The following is a 9,458-nucleotide window of genomic DNA, read 5'->3' on the forward strand; positions in this document are numbered from 1 at the left end:
ATGATGTATCATTAAATTATTAGATTTTCTAAATAAATATTGAAATTGTAATAGTTAAAATTATGGCACTTCTTCGCTTACGGCCATATTAGATTCAAAACACCGGTTGTCGTCCGATCCCCGAAGTTAAGCAACGTAGAGCCTGGTCAGTACTTAGACGGGTGACCGCTTGGGAATACCAGGTGCTGTAAGCATTTCCCCTGAATTTTTGGAAAAACTCATAAAAATGCGTTCGATTTTAATGTAAAATATTAGATAAAAAAACAAAAAACAAAATATCATTACATTATCAGATTTGGTAAATAAATATTAAAATTGTAATAGTTAAAATTATGGCACGTCTTCGCTTACGGCCATATCACGTTGAAAACACCGGTTCTCGTCCGATCCCCGAAGTTTAGCAACGTAGAGCCTGGTCAGTACTTAGATGGGTGACCGCTTGGGAATACCAGGTGCTGTAAGCATTTCCCCTGAATTTTTGGAAAAACTCATAAAAATGCGTTCGATTTTAATGTAAAATATTAGATAAAAAAACAAAAAACAAAATATCATTACATTATCAGATTTGGTAAATAAATATTGAAATTGTAATAGTTAAAATTATGGCACGTCTTCGCTTACGGCCATATCACGTTGAAAACACCGGTTCTCGTCCGATCCCCCGAATTTAAGCAACGTAAAGCCTGGTCAGTACTTAGATGGGTGACCGCTTGGGAATACCAGGTGCTGTAAGCATTTCCGCTGAATGTTTTGAAAAACTCATAAAAATGCGTTCGATTTTAATGTAAAATATTAGGTAAAAAAAACAAATAAAGTATCATTAAATTATCAGATTTGGTAAATAAATATTGAAATTGTAATAGTTAAAATTATGGCACTTCTTAGCTTACGGCCATATCACGTTGAAAACACCGGTTCTCGTCCGATCCCCGAAGTCAAGCAACGTAGAGCCTGGTCAGTACTTAGATGGGTGACCGCTTGGGAATAACAGGTGCTGTAAGCATTTCCCCTGAATTTTTGGAAAAACTCATAAAAATGCGTTCGATTTTAATGTTAAATATTAGGTAAAACAAACAAATAAAGTCATTAAATTATCAGATTTGGTAAATAAATATTGAAATTGTAATAGTTAAAATTATGGCACTTCTTCGCTTACGGCCATATTACGTTGAAAACACCGGTTCTCGTCCGATCCCCGAAGTTAAGCAACGTAGAGCCTGGTCAGTACTTAGATGGGTGACCGCTTGGGAATACCAGGTGCTGTAAGCATTTCCCCTGAATTTTTGGAAAAACTCATAAAAATGCGTTCGATTTTAATGTAAAATATTAGATAAAAAAACAAAAAACAAAATATCATTACATTATCAGATTTGGTAAATAAATTTTGAAATTGTAATAGTTAAAATTATGGCACGTCTTCGCTTACGGCCATATCACGTTGAAAACACCGGTTCTCGTCCGATCCCCGAAGTTAAGCAACGTAGAGCCTGGTCAGTACTTAGATGGGTGACCGCTTGGGAATACCAGGTGCTGTAAGCATTTCCCCTGAATTTTTGGAAAAACTCATAAAAATGAGTTCGATTTTAATGTAAAATATTAGATAAAAAACAAAAAACAAAATATCATTACATTATCAGATTTGGTAAATAAATATTGAAATTGTAATAGTTAAAATTATGGCACGTCTTCGCTTACGGCCATATCACGTTGAAAACACCGGTTCTCGTCCGATCCCCGAAGTTAAGCAACGTAGAGCCTGGTCAGTACTTAGATGGGTGACCGCTTGGGAATACCAGGTGCTGTAAGCATTTCCCCTGAATTTTTGGAAAAACTCATAAAAATACGTTCGATTTTAATGTAAAATATTAGATAAAAAAACAAAAACCAAAATATCATTACATTATCAGATTTGGTAAATAAATATTGACATTGTAATAGTTAAATTTATGGCACGTCTTCGCTTACGGCCATATCACGTTGAAAACACCGGTTCTCGTCCGATCCCCGAAGTTAAGCAACGTAGAGCCTGGTCAGTACTTAGATGGGTGACCGCTTGGGAATACCAGGTGCTGTAAGCATTTCCCCTGAATTTTTGGAAAAACTCATAAAAATGCGTTCGATTTTAATGTAAAATATTAGGTAAAAAAAAACAAATAAAGTATCATTAAATTATCAGATTTGGTAAATAAATATTGAAATTGTAATAGTTAAAATTATCGCACTTCTTCGCTTACGGCCATATCACGTTGAAAACACCGGTTCTCGTCCGATCCCCGAAGTTAAGCAACGTAGAGCCTGGTCAGTACTTAGATGGGTGACCGCTTGGGAATACCAGGTGCTGTAAGCATTTCCCCTGAATTTTTGGAAAAACTCATAAAAATTCGTTCGATTTTAATGTAAAATATTAGATAAAAAACAAAAAACAAAATATCATTACATTATCAGATTTGGTAAATAAATATTGAAATTGTAATAGTTAAAATTATGGCACGTCTTCGCTTACGGCCATATCACGTTGAAAACACCGGTTCTCGTCCGATCCCCGACGTTAAGCAACGTAGAGCCTGTTCAGTACTTAGATGGGTGACCGCTTGGGAATACCAGGTGCTGTAAGCATTTCCCCTGAATTTTTGGAAAAACTCATAAAAATGCGTTCGATTTTAATGTAAAATATTAGGTAAAAAAAACAAATGAAGTATCATTAAATTATCAGATTTTCTAAATAAATATTGAAATTGTAATAGTTAAAATTATGGCACTTCTTCGCTTACGGCCATATTACGTTCAAAACACCGGTTCTCGTCCGATCCCCGAAGTTAAGCAACGTAGAGCCTGGTCAGTACTTAGACGGGTGACCGCTTGGGAATACCAGGTGCTGTAAGCATTTCCCCTGAATTTTTGGAAAAACTCATAAAAATGCGTTCGATTTTAATGTAAAATATTAGATAAAAAAACAAAACACAAAATATCATTACATTATCAGATTTGGTAAATAAATATTAAAATTGTAATAGTTAAAATTATGGCACGTCTTCGCTTACGGCCATATCACGTTGAAAACACCGGTTCTCGTCCGATCCCCGAAGTTAAGCAACGTAGAGCCTGGTCAGTACTTAGATAGGTGACCGCTTGGGAATACCAGGTGCTGTAAGCATTTCCCCTGAATTTTTGGAAAAACTCATAAAAATGCGTTCGATTTTAATGTAAAATATTAGATAAAAAAACAAAAAACAAAATATCATTACATTATCAGATTTGGTAAATAAATATTGAAATTGTAATAGTTAAAATTATGGCACGTCTTCGCTTACGGCCATATCACGTTGAAAACACCGGTTCTCGTCCGATCCCCGAAGTTAAGCAACGTAGAGCCTGGTCAGTACTTAGATAGGTGACCGCTTGGGAATACCAGGTGCTGTAAGCATTTCCCCTGAATTTTTGGAAAAACTCATAAAAATGCGTTCGATTTTAATGTAAAATATTAGATAAAAAAACAAAAAACAAAATATCATTACATTATCAGATGTGGTAAATAAATATTGAAATTGTAATAGTTAAAATTATGGCACGTCTGCGCTTACGGCCATATCACGTTGAAAACACCGGTTCTCGTCCGATCCCCGAAGTTAAGCAACGTAGAGCCGGGTCAGTACTTAGATAGGTGACCGCTTGGGAATACCAGGTGCTGTAAGCATTTCCCCTAAATTTTTGGAAAAACTCATAAAAATGCGTTCGATTTTAATGTAAAATATTAGGTAAAAAAAACAAATAAAGTATCATTAAATTATAAGATTTGGTAAATAAATATTGAAATTGTAATAGTTAAAATTATCGCGCTTCTTCGCTTACGGCCATATCACGTTGAAAACACCGGTTCTCGTCCGATCCCCCGAAGTTAAGCAACGTAGAGCCTGGTCAGTACTTAGATGGGTGACCGCTTGGGAATACCAGGTGCTGTAAGCATTTCCCCTGAATTTTTGGAAAAACGCATAAAAATGCGTTCGATTTTAATGTAAAATATTAGATGAAAAAACAAAAAACAAAATATCATTACATTATCAGATTTGGTAAATAAATATTGAAATTGTAATAGTTAAAATTATGGCACGTCTTCGCTTACGGCTATATCACGTTGAAAACACCGGTTCTCGTCCGATCCCCGAAGTTAAGCAACGTAGAGCCTGGTCAGTACTTAGATGGGTGACCGCTTGGGAATACCAGGTGCTGTAAGCATTTCCCCTGAATTTTTGGAAAAACTCATAAAAATGCGTTCGATTTTAATGTAAAATATTAGATAAAACAAACAAATAAAGTATAATTAAATTATCAGATTTGGTAAATAAATATTGAAATTGTAATAGTTAAAATTATGGCACGTCTTCGCTTACGGCCATATCACGTTGAAAACACCGGTTCTCGTCCGATCCCCGAAGTTAAGCAACGTAGAGCCTGGTCAGTACTTAGATAGGTGACCGCTTGGGAATACCAGGTGCTGTAAGCATTTCCCCTGAATTTTTGGAAAAACTCATAAAAATGCGTTCGATTTTAATGTAAAATATTAGATAAAAAAACAAAAAACAAAATATCATTACATTATCAGATGTGGTAAATAAATATTAAAATTGTAATAGTTAAAATTATGGCACGTCTTCGCTTACGGCCATATCACGTTGAAAACACCGGTTCTCGTCCGATCCCCGAAGTTAAGCAACGTAGAGCCTGGTCAGTACTTAGATAGGTGACCGCTTGGGAATACCAGGTGCTGTAAGCATTTCCCCTGAATTTTTGGAAAAACTCATAAAAATGCGTTCGATTTTGATGTAAAATATTAGGTAAAAAAAACAAATAAAGTATCATTAAATTATCAGATTTGGTAAATAAATATTGAAATTGTAATAGTTAAAATTATCGCGCTTCTTCGCTTACGGTCATATCACGTTGAAAACACCGGTTCTCGTCCGATCCCCGAAGTTAAGCAACGTAGAGCCTGGTCAGTACTTAGATGGGTGACCGCTTGGGAATACAAGGTGCTGTAAGCATTTCCCCTGAATTTTTGGAAAAACGCATAAAAATGCGTTCGATTTTAATGTAGAATATTAGATAAAAAAACAAAAAACAAAATATCATTACATTATCAGATTTGGTAAATAAATATTGAAATTGTAATAGTTAAAATTATGGCACGTCTTCGCTTACGGCCATATCACGTTGAAAACACCGGTTCTCGTCCGATCCCCCGAATTTAATCAACGTAAAGCCTGGTCAGTACTTAGATGGGTGACCGCTTGGGAATACCAGGTGCTGTAAGCATTTCCGCTGAATGTTTTGAAAAACTCATAAAAATGCGTTCGATTTTAATGTAAAATATTAGGTAAAAAAAACAAATAAAGTATCATTAAATTATCAGATTTGGTAAATAAATATTGAAATTGTAATAGTTAAAATTATGGCACTTCTTAGCTTACGGCCATATCACGTTGAAAACACCGGTTCTCGTCCGATCCCCGAAGTTAAGCAACGTAGAGCCTGGTCAGTACTTAGATGGGTGACCGCTTGGGAATACCAGGTGCTGTAAGCATTTCCCCTGAATTTTTGGAAAAACTTAAAAAATGCGTTCGATTTTAATGTAAAATATTAGGTAAAAAAAACAAATAAAGTATCATTAAATTATCAGATTTGGTAAATAAATATTGAAATTGTAATAGTTAAAATTATGGCACGTCTTCGCTTACGGCCATATCACGTTGAAAACACCGGTTCTCGTCCGATCCCCGAAGTTAAGCAACGTAGAGCCTGGTCAGTACTTAGATAGGTGACCGCTTGGGAATACCAGGTGCTGTAAGCATTTCCCCTGAATTTTTGGAAAAACTCATAAAAATGCGTTCGATTTTAATGTAAAATATTAGATAAAAAAACAAAAAACAAAATATCATTACATTATCAGATGTGGTAAATAAATATTAAAATTGTAATAGTTAAAATTATGGCACGTCTTCGCTTACGGCCATATCACGTTGAAAACACCGGTTCTCGTCCGATCCCCGAAGTTAAGCAACGTAGAGCCTGGTCAGTACTTAGATAGGTGACCGCTTGGGAATACCAGGTGCTGTAAGCATTTCCCCTGAATTTTTGGAAAAACTCATAAAAATGCGTTCGATTTTGATGTAAAATATTAGGTAAAAAAAACAAATAAAGTATCATTAAATTATCAGATTTGGTAAATAAATATTGAAATTGTAATAGTTAAAATTATCGCGCTTCTTCGCTTACGGTCATATCACGTTGAAAACACCGGTTCTCGTCCGATCCCCGAAGTTAAGCAACGTAGAGCCTGGTCAGTACTTAGATGGGTGACCGCTTGGGAATACAAGGTGCTGTAAGCATTTCCCCTGAATTTTTGGAAAAACGCATAAAAATGCGTTCGATTTTAATGTAGAATATTAGATAAAAAAACAAAAAACAAAATATCATTACATTATCAGATTTGGTAAATAAATATTGAAATTGTAATAGTTAAAATTATGGCACGTCTTCGCTTACGGCCATATCACGTTGAAAACACCGGTTCTCGTCCGATCCCCCGAATTTAATCAACGTAAAGCCTGGTCAGTACTTAGATGGGTGACCGCTTGGGAATACCAGGTGCTGTAAGCATTTCCGCTGAATGTTTTGAAAAACTCATAAAAATGCGTTCGATTTTAATGTAAAATATTAGGTAAAAAAAACAAATAAAGTATCATTAAATTATCAGATTTGGTAAATAAATATTGAAATTGTAATAGTTAAAATTATCGCACTTCTTCGCTTACGGCCATATCACGTTGAAAACACCGGTTCTCGTCCGATCCCCGAAGTTAAGCAACGTAGAGCCTGGTCAGTACTTAGATGGGTGACCGCTTGGGAATACCAGGTGCTGTAAGCATTTCCCCTGAGTTTTTGGAAAAACTCATAAAAATGCGTTCGATTTTGATGTAAAATATTAGGTAAAAAAACAAATAAAGTATCTTTAAATTATCAGATTTGGTAAATAAATATTGAAATTGTAATAGTTAAAATTATGGCACTTCTTCGCTTACGGCCATATCACGTTGAAAACACCGGTTCTCGTCCGATCCCCGAAGTTAAGCAATGTAGAGCCTGGTCAGTACTTAGATGGGTGACCGCTTGGGAATACCAGGTGCTGTAAGCATTTCCCCTGAATTTTTGGAAAAACTCATAAAAATGCGTTCGATTTTAATGTAAAATATTAGATAAAAAAACAGAAAACAAAATATCATTACATTATCAGATTTGGTAAATAAATATTAAAATTGTAATAGTTAAAATTATGGCACGTCTTCGCTTACGGCCATATCACGTTGAAAACACCGGTTCTCGTCCGATCCCCGAAGTTAAGCAACGTAGAGCCTGGTCAGTACTTAGATGGGTGACCGCTTGGGAATACCAGGTGCTGTAAGCATTTCCCTGAATGTTTGGAAAAACTCATAAAAATGCGTTCGATTTTAATGTAAAATATTAGGTAAAAAAAACAAATAAAGTATCATTAAATTATCAGATTTGGTAAACAAATATTGAAATTGTAATAGTTAAAATTATGGCACTTCTTCGCTTACGGCCATATCACGTTGAAAACACCGGTTCTTGTCCGATCCCCGAAGTTAAGCAACGTAGAGCCTGATCAGTACTTAGATGAGTGACCGCTTGGGAATACCAGGTGCTGTAAGCATTTCCCCTGAATTTTTGGAAAAACTCATAAAAATGCGTTCGATTTTAATGTAAAATATTAGATAAAAAAAACAAAAAACAAAATATCATTACATTATCAGATTTGGTAAATAAATATTGAAATTGTAATAGTTAAAATTATGGCACGTCTTCGCTTACGGCCATATCACGTTGAAAACACCGGTTCTCGTCCGATCCCCGAAGTTAAGCAACGTAGAGCCTGGTCAGTACTTAGATGGGTGACCGCTTGGGAATACCAGGTGCTGTAAGCATTTCCCCTGAAGTTTTGGAAAAACTCATAAAAATGCGTTCGATTTTAATGTAAAATATTAGATAAAAAATACAAAAAACAAAATATCATTACATTATCAGATTTGGTAAATAAATATTAAAATTGTAATAGTTAAAATTATGGCACGTCTTCGCTTACGGCCATATCACGTTGAAAACACCGGTTCTCGTCCGATCCCTTAAGTTAAGGAACGTAGAGCCTGTTCAGTACGTAGATGGGTGACCGCTTGGGAATACCAGGTGCTGTAAGCATTTCCCCTGAATTTTTGGAAAAACTCATAAAAATGCGTTCGATTTTAATGTAAAATATTAGGTACAAAAAAAACAAAAAACAAAATATCATTACATTATTAGATTTGGTAAATAAATATTGAAATTGTAATAGTTAAAATTATGGCACGTCTTCGCTTACTGCCATATCACGTTGAAAACACCGGTTCTCGTCCGATCCCCGAAGTTAAGCAACGTGGAGCCTGGTCAGTACTTAGATTGGTGACCGCTTGGGAATACCAGGTGCTGTAAGCATTTCCCCTGAATTTTTGGAAAAACTCATAAAAATGCGTTCGATTTTAATGTAAAATATTAGGTAAAAAAAAACAAATAAAGTATAATTAAATTATCAGATTTGGTAAATAAATATTGAAATTGTAATAGTTAAAATTATCGCGCTTCTTCGCTTACGGCCATATCACGTTGAAAACACCGGTTCTCGTCCGATCCCCGAAGTTAAGCAACGTAGAGCCTGGTCAGTACTTAGATAGGTGACCGCTTGGGAATACCAGGTGCTGTAAGCATTTCCCCTGAATTTTTGGAAAAACTCATAAAAATGCGTTCGATTTTAATGTAAAATATTAGGTAAAAAAAACAAAAAACAAAATATCATTACATTATCAGATTTGGTAAATAAATATTGAAATTGTAATAGTTAAAATTATGGCACGTCTTCGCTTACTGCCATATCACGTTGAAAACACCGGTTCTCGTCCGATCCCCGAAGTTAAGCAACGTAGAGCCTGGTCAGTACTTAGATGGGTGACCGCTTGGGAATACCAGGTGCTGTAAGCATTTCCCCTGAACTTTTGGAAAAACTCATAAAAATGCGTTCGATTTTAATGTAAAATATTAGATAGAAAAAACAAAATATCATTACATTATCAGATTTGGTAAATAAATATTGAAATTGTAATAGTTAAAATTATGGCACGTCTTCGCTTACGGCCATATCACGTTGAAAACACCGGTTCTCGTCCGATCCCCGAAGTTAAGCAACGTAGAGCCTGGTCAGTACTTAGATGGGTGACCGCTTGGGAATACCAGGTGCTGTAAGCATTTCCCCTGAATTTTTGGAAAAACTCATAAAAATGCGTTCGATTTTAATGTAAAATATTAGGTAAAAAAAACAAAAAACAAAATATCATTACATTATCAGATTTGGTAAATAA

At 35.3% G+C, this 9,458-nt stretch overlaps 30 non-coding genes and 5 pseudogenes across 30 annotated transcripts; all 35 read left to right on the forward strand.

Moving 5' to 3' along the window:
* Positions 1–75: 75 nt before the first annotated feature.
* LOC145301471 (5S ribosomal RNA) lies at positions 76–194 on the forward strand (annotated as a pseudogene).
* Positions 195–345: 151 nt separating this feature from the next.
* On the forward strand, positions 346–464 carry LOC145300396 (5S ribosomal RNA). The gene has a single exon (XR_013872621.1). It is a non-coding gene; the product is annotated as a 5S ribosomal RNA (ribosomal RNA).
* A 151-nt stretch (positions 465–615) lies between these two features.
* On the forward strand, positions 616–735 carry LOC145301357 (5S ribosomal RNA; annotated as a pseudogene).
* A 149-nt stretch (positions 736–884) lies between these two features.
* LOC145300420 (5S ribosomal RNA) lies at positions 885–1,003 on the forward strand. Its single transcript, XR_013872643.1, has one exon. It is a non-coding gene; the product is annotated as a 5S ribosomal RNA (ribosomal RNA).
* Positions 1,004–1,150: 147 nt separating this feature from the next.
* On the forward strand, positions 1,151–1,269 carry LOC145299790 (5S ribosomal RNA). The gene has a single exon (XR_013872035.1). It is a non-coding gene; the product is annotated as a 5S ribosomal RNA (ribosomal RNA).
* Positions 1,270–1,420: 151 nt separating this feature from the next.
* LOC145299260 (5S ribosomal RNA) lies at positions 1,421–1,539 on the forward strand. The gene has a single exon (XR_013871524.1). It is a non-coding gene; the product is annotated as a 5S ribosomal RNA (ribosomal RNA).
* A 150-nt stretch (positions 1,540–1,689) lies between these two features.
* Positions 1,690–1,808, forward strand: LOC145299261 (5S ribosomal RNA). Its single transcript, XR_013871525.1, has one exon. It is a non-coding gene; the product is annotated as a 5S ribosomal RNA (ribosomal RNA).
* A 151-nt stretch (positions 1,809–1,959) lies between these two features.
* LOC145299262 (5S ribosomal RNA) lies at positions 1,960–2,078 on the forward strand. The gene has a single exon (XR_013871526.1). It is a non-coding gene; the product is annotated as a 5S ribosomal RNA (ribosomal RNA).
* A 150-nt stretch (positions 2,079–2,228) lies between these two features.
* Positions 2,229–2,347, forward strand: LOC145299263 (5S ribosomal RNA). Its single transcript, XR_013871527.1, has one exon. It is a non-coding gene; the product is annotated as a 5S ribosomal RNA (ribosomal RNA).
* Positions 2,348–2,497: 150 nt separating this feature from the next.
* On the forward strand, positions 2,498–2,616 carry LOC145300443 (5S ribosomal RNA). The gene has a single exon (XR_013872664.1). It is a non-coding gene; the product is annotated as a 5S ribosomal RNA (ribosomal RNA).
* Positions 2,617–2,765: 149 nt separating this feature from the next.
* On the forward strand, positions 2,766–2,884 carry LOC145301092 (5S ribosomal RNA). Its single transcript, XR_013873293.1, has one exon. It is a non-coding gene; the product is annotated as a 5S ribosomal RNA (ribosomal RNA).
* Positions 2,885–3,035: 151 nt separating this feature from the next.
* Positions 3,036–3,154, forward strand: LOC145300207 (5S ribosomal RNA). Its single transcript, XR_013872440.1, has one exon. It is a non-coding gene; the product is annotated as a 5S ribosomal RNA (ribosomal RNA).
* Positions 3,155–3,305: 151 nt separating this feature from the next.
* LOC145300208 (5S ribosomal RNA) lies at positions 3,306–3,424 on the forward strand. Its single transcript, XR_013872441.1, has one exon. It is a non-coding gene; the product is annotated as a 5S ribosomal RNA (ribosomal RNA).
* A 151-nt stretch (positions 3,425–3,575) lies between these two features.
* On the forward strand, positions 3,576–3,694 carry LOC145300176 (5S ribosomal RNA). The gene has a single exon (XR_013872411.1). It is a non-coding gene; the product is annotated as a 5S ribosomal RNA (ribosomal RNA).
* Positions 3,695–3,843: 149 nt separating this feature from the next.
* Positions 3,844–3,963, forward strand: LOC145300562 (5S ribosomal RNA). Its single transcript, XR_013872777.1, has one exon. It is a non-coding gene; the product is annotated as a 5S ribosomal RNA (ribosomal RNA).
* A 151-nt stretch (positions 3,964–4,114) lies between these two features.
* On the forward strand, positions 4,115–4,233 carry LOC145299538 (5S ribosomal RNA). The gene has a single exon (XR_013871791.1). It is a non-coding gene; the product is annotated as a 5S ribosomal RNA (ribosomal RNA).
* Positions 4,234–4,382: 149 nt separating this feature from the next.
* On the forward strand, positions 4,383–4,501 carry LOC145300209 (5S ribosomal RNA). The gene has a single exon (XR_013872442.1). It is a non-coding gene; the product is annotated as a 5S ribosomal RNA (ribosomal RNA).
* Positions 4,502–4,652: 151 nt separating this feature from the next.
* Positions 4,653–4,771, forward strand: LOC145300210 (5S ribosomal RNA). The gene has a single exon (XR_013872443.1). It is a non-coding gene; the product is annotated as a 5S ribosomal RNA (ribosomal RNA).
* Positions 4,772–4,920: 149 nt separating this feature from the next.
* LOC145300766 (5S ribosomal RNA) lies at positions 4,921–5,039 on the forward strand. Its single transcript, XR_013872977.1, has one exon. It is a non-coding gene; the product is annotated as a 5S ribosomal RNA (ribosomal RNA).
* Positions 5,040–5,190: 151 nt separating this feature from the next.
* LOC145301425 (5S ribosomal RNA) lies at positions 5,191–5,310 on the forward strand (annotated as a pseudogene).
* A 149-nt stretch (positions 5,311–5,459) lies between these two features.
* LOC145299264 (5S ribosomal RNA) lies at positions 5,460–5,578 on the forward strand. Its single transcript, XR_013871528.1, has one exon. It is a non-coding gene; the product is annotated as a 5S ribosomal RNA (ribosomal RNA).
* A 148-nt stretch (positions 5,579–5,726) lies between these two features.
* On the forward strand, positions 5,727–5,845 carry LOC145300211 (5S ribosomal RNA). The gene has a single exon (XR_013872444.1). It is a non-coding gene; the product is annotated as a 5S ribosomal RNA (ribosomal RNA).
* A 151-nt stretch (positions 5,846–5,996) lies between these two features.
* On the forward strand, positions 5,997–6,115 carry LOC145300213 (5S ribosomal RNA). Its single transcript, XR_013872446.1, has one exon. It is a non-coding gene; the product is annotated as a 5S ribosomal RNA (ribosomal RNA).
* A 149-nt stretch (positions 6,116–6,264) lies between these two features.
* Positions 6,265–6,383, forward strand: LOC145300767 (5S ribosomal RNA). Its single transcript, XR_013872978.1, has one exon. It is a non-coding gene; the product is annotated as a 5S ribosomal RNA (ribosomal RNA).
* Positions 6,384–6,534: 151 nt separating this feature from the next.
* Positions 6,535–6,654, forward strand: LOC145301427 (5S ribosomal RNA; annotated as a pseudogene).
* A 149-nt stretch (positions 6,655–6,803) lies between these two features.
* LOC145299265 (5S ribosomal RNA) lies at positions 6,804–6,922 on the forward strand. Its single transcript, XR_013871529.1, has one exon. It is a non-coding gene; the product is annotated as a 5S ribosomal RNA (ribosomal RNA).
* Positions 6,923–7,070: 148 nt separating this feature from the next.
* Positions 7,071–7,189, forward strand: LOC145299544 (5S ribosomal RNA). Its single transcript, XR_013871797.1, has one exon. It is a non-coding gene; the product is annotated as a 5S ribosomal RNA (ribosomal RNA).
* A 151-nt stretch (positions 7,190–7,340) lies between these two features.
* Positions 7,341–7,459, forward strand: LOC145299266 (5S ribosomal RNA). The gene has a single exon (XR_013871530.1). It is a non-coding gene; the product is annotated as a 5S ribosomal RNA (ribosomal RNA).
* Positions 7,460–7,607: 148 nt separating this feature from the next.
* On the forward strand, positions 7,608–7,726 carry LOC145301113 (5S ribosomal RNA). The gene has a single exon (XR_013873314.1). It is a non-coding gene; the product is annotated as a 5S ribosomal RNA (ribosomal RNA).
* A 152-nt stretch (positions 7,727–7,878) lies between these two features.
* LOC145299267 (5S ribosomal RNA) lies at positions 7,879–7,997 on the forward strand. The gene has a single exon (XR_013871531.1). It is a non-coding gene; the product is annotated as a 5S ribosomal RNA (ribosomal RNA).
* Positions 7,998–8,149: 152 nt separating this feature from the next.
* LOC145301430 (5S ribosomal RNA) lies at positions 8,150–8,268 on the forward strand (annotated as a pseudogene).
* A 154-nt stretch (positions 8,269–8,422) lies between these two features.
* LOC145301185 (5S ribosomal RNA) lies at positions 8,423–8,541 on the forward strand. The gene has a single exon (XR_013873386.1). It is a non-coding gene; the product is annotated as a 5S ribosomal RNA (ribosomal RNA).
* A 150-nt stretch (positions 8,542–8,691) lies between these two features.
* Positions 8,692–8,810, forward strand: LOC145300214 (5S ribosomal RNA). The gene has a single exon (XR_013872447.1). It is a non-coding gene; the product is annotated as a 5S ribosomal RNA (ribosomal RNA).
* A 152-nt stretch (positions 8,811–8,962) lies between these two features.
* Positions 8,963–9,081, forward strand: LOC145299997 (5S ribosomal RNA). The gene has a single exon (XR_013872237.1). It is a non-coding gene; the product is annotated as a 5S ribosomal RNA (ribosomal RNA).
* Positions 9,082–9,226: 145 nt separating this feature from the next.
* Positions 9,227–9,345, forward strand: LOC145299268 (5S ribosomal RNA). Its single transcript, XR_013871532.1, has one exon. It is a non-coding gene; the product is annotated as a 5S ribosomal RNA (ribosomal RNA).
* The last annotated feature ends 113 nt before the right edge of the window (positions 9,346–9,458 follow it).

The sequence above is a fragment of the Euprymna scolopes genome, chromosome 18 (assembly GCF_053919585.1).
Source record: "Euprymna scolopes isolate OS-2025 chromosome 18, ASM5391958v1, whole genome shotgun sequence".
NCBI classification, from domain to species: domain Eukaryota; kingdom Metazoa; phylum Mollusca; class Cephalopoda; order Sepiida; family Sepiolidae; genus Euprymna; species Euprymna scolopes.